Here is an 11,779-nt window from a genome sequence, read left to right as displayed (position 1 = left end):
TCAAAATCAAAGGGAAAATGATGTACAAACAAAATTATTACACAGAATGAATCTAAAAAATGATGTGGCAAGCGCATTCTTGGAAATAAAAACATTCTGATGGGCTTTTTCAATTTTAAAATATGAGGACCTAAAGCTGCTACATCATTCTGAACAAAGATTCTGTATGTTTTTTTTGTTTTTTTATTTTTTGTTTGTATGGACTACTCAGATCAAACAGACAGCACAATGTGTCTAAAAACTACTTGGAAAGTTTGTCCCGCATTCTATAGCGATCCCGGGTTTACCCTTGTTGTACAGTGATCCGGACATGTGTCCGTGAATGTTGGTAGTTGTTATTTCCTAGTTTGCATCCTCTTTACTTTGTATTTTGAGTTATGGGATGTGTTGGGCAGGTTTGTTACAGGTTGGTTGTGCTTGGGAGCTTAGTGTTGCTGCCCAGATTTTTGGTCCTTCGCTCGAGCGAAGAGGTTGTCGCTCGAGCGAGAGTAGTGTTGCCCCGGTTCTGGACCTGAGAGTTGTAGTTTCTGGCTCGAGCGAGCTTTTCGTGGCTCGAGCGGTCTGGGTTTTTCTTCGCTCGATCGAGAACTTCTTGGCTCGAGCGAGAGTTTTCTGTGTCTGGTCGCTCGAGCGACCAATCCTTCGCTCGAGCGAGAGTGTTTTATATCAGCGGACAGCAGCGTCTAAAACATCACTTTTTCACTTCTTTTCTTTGAGTAAACCCTAAATCCGACACCCTCTCACTCTAAACTTGCACCCTCTCTAAGATTTCATCTCCCTAGGGTGTGAATCTAGCCTAGGGCCTTTGTTAAAAAGATAGAGGGCGTTGAGAGCTTCAATTTAATCTGAAAAAGTTTGGATTTGGAGCAAGTTGATCTTGGAGTCTTCATCTCCTTTTGGGCTAAAACTTCAAGGTAGGGATAACCTACTCCTCTCTATGGGTTTTGTCTTTAAATTTTGGTATTTTGAGATGTTGGGCTTGGTTTGGTAATTTTGTGAAAGTTTGGGGCTTTTGTGCAATTATACAAAAGTTGGGGTTTTATGCATAATAAACCTAGATGCATGTTTAGCATAAAAAAAATGGAATGATTGCTGAATCATTGAAGAAAATGGGACCTAAGGGTTGAAATGGTAATTATGGAAAATGGCCTAATTACATTGTTTAATTAATTGGGATAATTAATTGGTGAGAAATGAGGAAATGAAATGTTGATTGAATATCCATTTGTGCATTTATTTTCTGTTTAGAAATAACTGCTTTGGGCTATCGGTGGAGGATAGTCGTGATTGTTGTAGACAATGTATGTTGATTAGGCAAACTGAAACTAATCAATGGAATGTGTTATGGAACTTGACAGTTGCTGGAATACATTAATTGTTTGTATTGTGTGATTGTATATAGAACCAATGTGTTTATATACGTTATGTGTAGAGGAGGAGATAGGGGATGTACTCCGCGGTTTAGGGGAAGATAGGGGATGGACCTCTAAACCGGATAGGTATTTGGAGGAGATAGGGGATGTACTCCGTAGACAGAGCTCATATGCTTGTCTAGAGAAGTGAAGATAGAGCTCATATGCTTATCTTTGTGAAGTGTGGATACAGCTTGTATGCTTATCTGTGGATATTGTTGATATACATATCTGTTGTAGAATGTGGATACAGCTTGTATGCTTATCTGTGGATAATGTTGATATACATATCTGTTGAGAATGTGGATATAGCTTTTATGCTTATCTGAATGTGAGATATTGTTTTTATACATATCTGTGGAAATAATGATAGAGCTAGCATGCTTATCTGTTAAAAAAGGGAAAATGAAAAGTAATTGGGACTTGTAAGTCGTTGACATAAATATGAAATTTATGTGATTGTATCAGTGTTGACCAACTATCAATTGCTAATGTTTTAGTCATTGTCCATGGTTGGTTTAGTGTATTTCTACTGGGCTGTGGCTCACCCTATATGGGATTATCATTTTCAGGTGCAGGAAGCATGCCACCTCCAAGGACATAGCTGGGAGGCTAGTGGCGGGCATAGTTTTGTTGTTTTACTTTTGACGTATTACATGTAATTTCAAGCCAAGGGCTTAATGTGTAAACGAGTTAGAACTCTTTGTTGTAACCAAGTGTTAACTTGGAAAGCTGTAAGCCCGTAGGGCATTTTGTTATGAGGTTAACATGTAATACTTATGTAATGGGATTCTAATGAATGAAAAGAATGTGGTTAATTTATATGTAAATGTATGTCTTATTAGATGGGTTTATTGTTGTTATTTTGAGGGCGTTACAACTTGGTATCAGAGCGTACCGGGTTCGAATACTTTGGGTACGTGGGAAGTGATTAGTATCACAATGGGTTTGTCTCGCTTGATAGAGACTTAGATGTAGTATCACATGCTATGTGCTTACTTGATAACATGCTTATGTGACTATGTGGGTATGGGATTTAATTTCTGGGATGTTGATTGGATCCTTGAGTTTCTGGGAGTCTTGTTGGAAAAGCACTTGATCAATGCTATTTCTAACCGGAACTCTAGTGACGTCTCGGGACTATCATTATCCGGAAATGAAATTCGTAAGTGCTTATGTGTTTATGTGCTTATGTGGAGTGAATTACACTTGTCCATGCATTAGGACGTGAGTGTTTAGTTTCGGCACACCTATGAATGTGCTAACGTTCTGTGTTACCTTTATTAGGATGTCAGGACGAGGAAGAGGAACTAGGCGAGGTAGACCTGCGAGGCAGGAAGCACCGTTACAGGGTGAGATTCCGGCAGTGCAGGAGGGAGTGGGGCAGGCCAATGTGGCCGAACCAGTGGGTCAGCAGGCTATGGGTGCCTTGGCCAGAGAGTTAGCAGGAGCTTTGGGTATTCTTAGGGCTGAGAATCAGGCAGCTGAGGCAGGGCCTTCCTTCTTGAAGAGGGAGTTCTTTCGGTGTAATCCGGACGAGTTTATTGGGGATCCTAAAGAGCCGCTTAAGGCAGATGAATGGCTCGAACAGACAACGAAGACGTTTGAGATGCTTGGCATCGAGGACGGAGCACTGAAAGTGACCTTGGCATCCTTCCAGCTGAAGGGAGATGCGGGTCAATGGTGGAAGTACGAGAAGGCTCGTATTGGTGGTACTTGGGAGGCGTTTATAAATGCTTTTCAGGAGAGGTTTTTGTCTGCTGTAGCAAGGGAGAAGCTGAGGGATCAGTTTAGCCGGCTTAATCAGCAGGGCTTGTCAGTGGCCGAGTTTGAGGCTACTTTTACCAGTCTGTCTAGGTTTGCACCTGAACTGGTGGCGTCTGAGGAACGCCGTTGTTACGAGTTTGAGCGGAAGTTGAGGCGGGGCCTCAAGTTGAGAGTTGGTGGGTCCTATATCCGGGAGTATAGACACCTAGTAGATGCTGCAGCTCATATGGAGCTTATGATGCAGGAGGAGGATGAGGGGCAGAGAGGCTCCAAGAGGAGCCAAGATAGTCAGAGTGATGGCAGGAGGCAGAGGGGTTCTAACCCTCAGCAGTCGCAGGGTGGTGTTGCTAGATCGACCTTCCCAGTGCCGAGTGCAGGCTCCGGGAGAGGTGGTCAGGGGGAATTCACTTGTTACAAGTGTGGCCAGTTGGGTCACAAGGTTTCTGTTTGCCCGCAGAAGGGTGGAGGTCAGAAAGCTGCTTCTTCATCAGCTAGACCGCAGAGTCAGAGTTTGGGCAGGGGGCAGCTCTTGACTTGTTATCAGTGTGGACAACCTGGGCACATGAAAAGGTTTTGCCCACAGTTGAGTGCCACTTCGGGAGCGTCTGGTTCTAGGCAGACGCAGGGTTTTCAGCCAGCTCAGTCTGTGCAGGCCTCGAGGGCCAATCCGGGAGTTTCGTCATCCCAGTCTGTGCAGCAGTCTTTTGCTCCGAGAGGTGAGCAGGTAGACCAGGGGCCTACGGGGCGCGTGTATGCTGTTACCGCGCAGGATTTAGTACCGGCTCCATCGGTGGTGAGAGGTACTTTTCTGTTTTGCAACTCGGTTGCTAGTGTGTTGATAGACACGGGTGCATCTCATTCTTTTGTATCTGCTGCATTTGCATCTGTTTTAGAATTGGAGTTAGCACAGTTAGCATCTCCTATTTGTGTGGTATCGCCTTTGGGCGGTGAGTTGATCCTGAAACAGGGTGTTAGAGGATGTGATATTGAGGTCGCCGACTATAGGCTTCCTTTTCCGTTTGTTGTCATGCCCATGAAGGGTTTTGATGTTATTTTGGGTATGGACTGGTTATCGTCATACCGGGCTGTTATTGATTGCTACCGCCAGAGGGTTACATTGTGTACCTTGAGCGGGGAGTGGTTCCATTTCTTGGGAGACCGGGTTGGTAGTGTTTTGCCACCGGGGTATGATTCGCGAGGGCGAAGTGAGCTTAGTGGGTTACTTGCTAGCTTTGAGAGTAGCGAGTGTGTTGAGACTCATATTGTGTTACCGAGGGTGGTTTGTGAGTATTCGGATGTTTTTCCCGAAGAACTTGTTAGTTTGCCACCTCACCGAGAGATAGAGTTCTCTATTGATTTAGTGCCTGGTACGGCGCCGATTTCTATGGCACCTTACCGTTTTGCTCCAGCAGAGTTGATTGAGTTGAAAGTTCAGCTCCAGGAATTGCTAGAGAAGGGTTTTGTTCGCCCTAGTGTTTCACCGTGGGGGGCACCGGCCCTCTTTGTTAAAAAGAAAGATGGTGCCTTGAGATTGTGTATTGACTACCGAAAGTTGAATCGGGCTACGGTTAAGAATAAGTATCCTATGCCCCGTATTGATGATTTGTTTGACCAGTTGAAGGGTTCCCGTTGTTTCTCTAAGATAGACTTGAGATCGGGTTACCATCAGTTGAGGGTCAGGGAGGAAGATATTCCGAAAACGGCATTCCGTACGCGGTATGGCCATTATGAGTTTCTGGTGATGCCATTTGGGCTTACCAATGCACCGGCAGTCTTTATGGACTTGATGAACCGGATTTTCCAGGAGTTCTTAGACCGATTTGTGGTTGTTTTCGTAGATGATATCCTTATCTATTCGTCTTCTGAGGAGGAGCACGAGGCACACTTGAGAGTGGTGCTTGAGTTACTTAGAGCCCATAGGCTGTATGCCAAGTTTGGGAAGTGTGAGTTCTGGCTGAGGGAAGTCAAGTTCTTAGGCCACGTGGTATCCGGGGAAGGGGTGTCCGTTGATACATCCAAGGTTGAGGCAGTGCAAGATTGGGCACAGCCTAAGAGTGTGTTTGAGATCCGCAGTTTTCTGGGATTAGCTGGGTATTACCGTCGGTTTGTGAAAGATTTTTCCAGGTTAGCGTCACCGTTGACTAGACTGACTCGGAAGGGAGTCAAGTTTGTGTGGAGTGAGACTTGTGAAAAGTCGTTCCAAGAGTTGAAAGTTAGATTGACCACCGCTCCGGTGTTGATTATTCCGGAGAGAGGGTTGGGTTATGCTGTATATTGTGATGCCTCACGAGAGGGTTTGGGTTGTGTGTTGATGCAAGAGGGGAAAGTGGTAGCTTATGGCTCACGTCAGTTGAAAATACACGAGAAAAATTACCCCACACATGACCTAGAGTTAGCAGCTGTGATCTTTGCCTTGAAAATCTGGAGGCACTACCTTTATGGTGAGAGGTTCGAGGTATTCTCGGATCATAAGAGTTTGAAGTATCTGTTTACACAGAGAGACTTGAATCTGAGGCAGAGGAGATGGATGGAATTCATCGAGGATTATGATTTTGAGTTGCATTATCATCCGGGAAAGGCCAATGTTGTGGCCGATGCCCTTAGTAGGAAGACCATTAGTGATGTAGCTTGTATAGCCATCCGGGAATGGGAGATGTTGGGAGCACTTGGCGAGTTTGATTTGCTACTGGGCGAATCTGTCAAGGCTGCGGCCTTGTTTTCTGTTGTTGCGCAGCCTACACTTGTGATTAGAGTGTTAGAGGCACAGAGAGGTGACCTTGAGGTAGAATTCCTCCGAGAGAAGATCTCCAGTGGGAAAGTTGAGAAGGGTTTGACGGTGTATCCCGACCTAAGTGTGAGATACCGAGACCGTTTGTTTGTACCGGAGTCTTGCCGTGAGGAAGTACTCCGAGAGTTTCACCATTCGCGTCTTGCGGTGCATCCGGGAGGTACTAAGATGTATCAGGATTTGGGTCGCCAGTTTTGGTGGCGGGGTATGAAAAGAGATGTGGCTGTTTTCGTATCGAAGTGCCTTACTTGCCAGCAAGTGAAGGCCGAGCATCAGAGGCCAGCGGGTTTGTTGCAACCCTTGCCTATTGCCGAGTGGAAGTGGGAGCATGTCACTATGGACTTCGTTGTGGGTCTTCCGAGGACTCAGCGGGGTAGTGATGCTATTTGGGTGGTTGTAGACCGGTTGACTAAGTCGGCGCACTTTATTCCTATGCGCGTGAGAGATTCGGTAGATCATCTTGCCGACTTGTATATTCGGGACGTAGTGAGATTGCACGGGGTCCCAGTGACGATCGTCTCAGATAGAGATCCTCGTTTTACTGCTAGGTTGTGGCAGAGTTTGCAGAGTGCCTTGGGCACTAAGTTGACCTTTAGTACGGCTTATCATCCTCAGACTGATGGGCAGTCCGAGCGTACTATTCAGATCCTCGAGGATATGCTTCGGGGTTGTGTCCTTGATTTCAGTGGGACGTGGGAGAGGCACTTGCCATTGGTAGAGTTTGCCTACAACAACAGTTTTCAGTCTAGCATCGGTATGGCACCGTTTGAGGCCTTGTATGGCCGACCGTGTAGGTCTCCAGTTTGTTGGGCCGAGGTGGGTGATGCACCTTTGTTGGGTCCGGAGTTGGTTAGGGAGACGACGGAGAAAGTTGAGCTTATCCGTAGGAGGCTTGTTACAGCCCAGAGTCGGCAGAAATCTTATGCTGACCGTAGGAGGAGACCTTTGGCGTTTGAAGTAGGTGATCATGTCTTTCTGAAGATATCACCTAGGCGAGGTCTGATGAGGTTTGGGAAGAGTGGGAAGTTATCCCCTCGGTTTATTGGTCCTTTTGAGATCCTTGAGAGGATAGGTGAGGTTGCTTATCGGTTAGCCTTACCGCCGCAGTTGTCCGGAGTACATGACGTGTTTCATGTGAGTATGCTTCGGAAGTATGAACCAGATCCATCACATGTGCTGGATTGGAGCGATTTAGAGGTAGATGAGGATGCCTCGTATGAGGAGAGACCGGTTCGGGTCTTGGATAGGCGGGATCAGGTCCTGCGTGGCAAGACCATTCCTTTGGTGAAAGTCTTGTGGAAACATCACGGAGTGGAGGAAGCCACTTGGGAACGTGAGTTGGAAGTCCGAGAGAAATATCCGGACTTGTTTGTTGATATGTGATCTTGTATTTAAATTTTATTATACGTTGAACTTAAGAGCTTTTATATATGTCTTAAGTTGTGAAACATTGAGAATGTTTTAGTTATTGGAAGTATGTTTTGGAACTTGCCTCTTATGGAAGTTGAATGTGACATTATATGTGTTGAATATATTGTTGAAATTGGAAAGATAGTGCATAATGTTAATGCAAGTTGACAATACATATGTTGTTTACATATTGTGATATATCTCTTGTTAAAGGGATGGGATGACCGGTAATGGGTTGAATTGTTGAATGTTAAATTGTAACATTGTTCAAAATGGAGGAAAACCTGTTTTTGAAAACTTGTGCTTAATTTCGGGGGCGAAATTCTTTAAGGGGGGGGAGGTTATAGCGATCCCGGGTTTACCCTTGTTGTACAGTGATCCGGACATGTGTCCGTGAATGTTGGTAGTTGTTATTTCCTAGTTTGCATCCTCTTTACTTTGTATTTTGAGTTATGGGATGTGTTGGGCAGGTTTGTTACAGGTTGGTTGTGCTTGGGAGCTTAGTGTTGCTGCCCAGATTTTTGGTCCTTCGCTCGAGCGAAGAGGTTGTCGCTCGAGCGAGAGTAGTGTTGCCCCGGTTCTGGACCTGAGAGTTGTAGTTTCTGGCTCGAGCGAGCTTTTCGTGGCTCGAGCGGTCTGGGTTTTTCTTCGCTCGATCGAGAACTTCTTGGCTCGAGCGAGAGTTTTCTGTGTCTGGTCGCTCGAGCGACCAATCCTTCGCTCGAGCGAGAGTGTTTTATATCAGCGGACAGCAGCGTCTAAAACATCACTTTTTCACTTCTTTTCTTTGAGTAAACCCTAAATCCGACACCCTCTCACTCTAAACTTGCACCCTCTCTAAGATTTCATCTCCCTAGGGTGTGAATCTAGCCTAGGGCCTTTGTTAAAAAGATAGAGGGCGTTGAGAGCTTCAATTTAATCTGAAAAAGTTTGGATTTGGAGCAAGTTGATCTTGGAGTCTTCATCTCCTTTTGGGCTAAAACTTCAAGGTAGGGATAACCTACTCCTCTCTATGGGTTTTGTCTTTAAATTTTGGTATTTTGAGATGTTGGGCTTGGTTTGGTAATTTTGTGAAAGTTTGGGGCTTTTGTGCAATTATACAAAAGTTGGGGTTTTATGCATAATAAACCTAGATGCATGTTTAGCATAAAAAAAATGGAATGATTGCTGAATCATTGAAGAAAATGGGACCTAAGGGTTGAAATGGTAATTATGGAAAATGGCCTAATTACATTGTTTAATTAATTGGGATAATTAATTGGTGAGAAATGAGGAAATGAAATGTTGATTGAATATCCATTTGTGCATTTATTTTCTGTTTAGAAATAACTGCTTTGGGCTATCGGTGGAGGATAGTCGTGATTGTTGTAGACAATGTATGTTGATTAGGCAAACTGAAACTAATCAATGGAATGTGTTATGGAACTTGACAGTTGCTGGAATACATTAATTGTTTGTATTGTGTGATTGTATATAGAACCAATGTGTTTATATACGTTATGTGTAGAGGAGGAGATAGGGGATGTACTCCGCGGTTTAGGGGAAGATAGGGGATGGACCTCTAAACCGGATAGGTATTTGGAGGAGATAGGGGATGTACTCCGTAGACAGAGCTCATATGCTTGTCTAGAGAAGTGAAGATAGAGCTCATATGCTTATCTTTGTGAAGTGTGGATACAGCTTGTATGCTTATCTGTGGATATTGTTGATATACATATCTGTTGTAGAATGTGGATACAGCTTGTATGCTTATCTGTGGATAATGTTGATATACATATCTGTTGAGAATGTGGATATAGCTTTTATGCTTATCTGAATGTGAGATATTGTTTTTATACATATCTGTGGAAATAATGATAGAGCTAGCATGCTTATCTGTTAAAAAAGGGAAAATGAAAAGTAATTGGGACTTGTAAGTCGTTGACATAAATATGAAATTTATGTGATTGTATCAGTGTTGACCAACTATCAATTGCTAATGTTTTAGTCATTGTCCATGGTTGGTTTAGTGTATTTCTACTGGGCTGTGGCTCACCCTATATGGGATTATCATTTTCAGGTGCAGGAAGCATGCCACCTCCAAGGACATAGCTGGGAGGCTAGTGGCGGGCATAGTTTTGTTGTTTTACTTTTGACGTATTACATGTAATTTCAAGCCAAGGGCTTAATGTGTAAACGAGTTAGAACTCTTTGTTGTAACCAAGTGTTAACTTGGAAAGCTGTAAGCCCGTAGGGCATTTTGTTATGAGGTTAACATGTAATACTTATGTAATGGGATTCTAATGAATGAAAAGAATGTGGTTAATTTATATGTAAATGTATGTCTTATTAGATGGGTTTATTGTTGTTATTTTGAGGGCGTTACACATTCCACGCAACCTTTTGTCCTTCCTTAGTAGCACTACTCAAGAGCGTCACGACTGGATCAACTTCAAGTTCTTCATCTGTAAGAGCTTCAAACATAGGGTGCCCCTTCAAACAAGCCATCATCCACTTCCCAAGTTCTTCCACATCCGTAATCGTATATATAATCCCGCCAACTCCAAGAACATAACCATATTCATCTAGCAAGTGTGGGCTGATCACACAATGCCGATGATTCTTCTCTTTAAAGTGAGGATCAAGGAACAGGAAAAACATCTTTGATAACTGTCCTTTCCCAAAGTAATTCGGAATGTATATCATGGAATTAGTTCTAACCACGGATACATTCTGGTACTAACCAGGATATGCTACCCTCAAAGTTAAAACCCATTCCTTGACATACTTCGTCACTTTGTCCCCCAGTTCCATTCTGATCATCAAGGTGTTAGGGAATAGAGTTGAAAGACTAATTAGGAGTCCTCCAAAACCACAGCCGATATCTGGAAATTGGATCTTCTTCGAATTGTCAAAATGATCGGATGATGGAAACAGTTGAGGGAAATGAAGGGAATAGTCAACATGGCAAGGAGTGAAGGGCACAAGGAAGTGGGAGTCACTTAGTGGATTGCTGCGAGCTCGTGCCTGATAAAAAAGTTTCCGTGGCAAACGAGTCGTCTTGCTGATATAAGGGTTTGCCTCATTCTCCAGCATTTTCTTTTCTCAAAACTACATAGCAACAACAACTCATAATTTACAAGTTAGGGGGAAAAAAAACCAAAAAAAAAAAATTACAAGATGCAGATGTAAAGTTTAAAGCAGCTCTGTTGTCTAAAAGAAAGAAAATTGTAACTGGATATAGTTAACCAACGCTTCTCAATAATGTTCTTATACAAATTTTCTTTTTCCAAAATTATGACTTTTTCCACATCAAGCGATTGTAAATCAAAGTATCAGCTTAGGGTTCGATGTTTCCTTTTTCCTATTTTTTTTATTTTTTTCCCCTTCTTTCCCAAATCTGGTTAAATATAAAAAGCATGTTAGATTCCACGGCATGTTTTAATGAAGAAGATAATGAAAAATTGCAAGAACGTTGTCATCTTTTTCTCTCTCCATCATTTCTACAAGCAAAATATGGAAGTATAGTTTGCAGACCTAATACTCCTCAGTTATGTTTTCATATTGCCAAAATTAAGTTCTACTATATTATTCTCTCTCCCAACCAGCATTATTTCTTCTAGAACACAAAATTTGTTCCATTTTCCAGGCAAACACAGAAGCTTTCCATTTTCCAAAATAGAATCTGAATAATTAGCCTCTCACACAAACATTATCTCTCCATATAAGAAATCACCAGCGTAAAGTCTCTTATCATCCTTGCCAAAGGTTCTTGCATTTTAACAAGCAGCAGTAACATGACTCTGAATAAAAAATTTCAACTTCTTTAGAATCCACCTGCTGATACATAGTAATATCTGCTGAGCTTCACTTTGAAAGTATAATTTACTCTCTTTTTTTTATGAAAGAGTAGAATAAATATTATTGATAGACTAATATTAATGGAAATGAATATGATAAGGAACAAAGAGCTTGAAATTTAAAAGTTACAGTGTACAATTATGGTTCATATCTCCATTTGATAATACTATCGGTATAAAGAGCAAAACAAAAGATGAATTGAAAAAATAGAGCTCATAAGAAGTTAAATGAATGGCAAAAATAAATATAGATGTAACCTGTATAACGTTTCGTAATATTTGCACTCTGGTAAAATAAAAATAGATAGGAGAAGAAAAATACACAAAATATATGAGAAATTATTAAACAAGCTTATGATCTATTGTAGGAATTACTCTAAATTTTGAATTATATGTTACCAGAGGAGATTGTGAAAAGGATGTGGATTGCAACTCAAGAGGTGAGCTATTATATGATGAAATTTGAATGTGTAAAAATAAATAAATAAATAAAGATGTTAATGCATTATATGATGTAGTAAAGCAATATATGTGATACATTATTATTTTTAGGTGATCATTTA

At 42.2% G+C, this 11,779-nt stretch overlaps 1 pseudogene; it reads right to left on the bottom strand.

Moving 5' to 3' along the window:
* Positions 1–212: 212 nt before the first annotated feature.
* LOC114263501 (tRNA (guanine-N(7)-)-methyltransferase-like) lies at positions 213–10,452 on the bottom strand (annotated as a pseudogene).
* Positions 10,453–11,779: the final 1,327 nt, after the last annotated feature.

Source organism: Camellia sinensis, chromosome 2 (genome assembly GCF_055761805.1).
Source record: "Camellia sinensis isolate YWXY chromosome 2, ASM5576180v1, whole genome shotgun sequence".
Taxonomy (NCBI): Eukaryota; Viridiplantae; Streptophyta; class Magnoliopsida; order Ericales; family Theaceae; genus Camellia; species Camellia sinensis.
The sequence above is the reverse complement of the archived record's forward strand: the minus strand, read 5'-3'. Positions and strand labels throughout refer to the sequence as shown.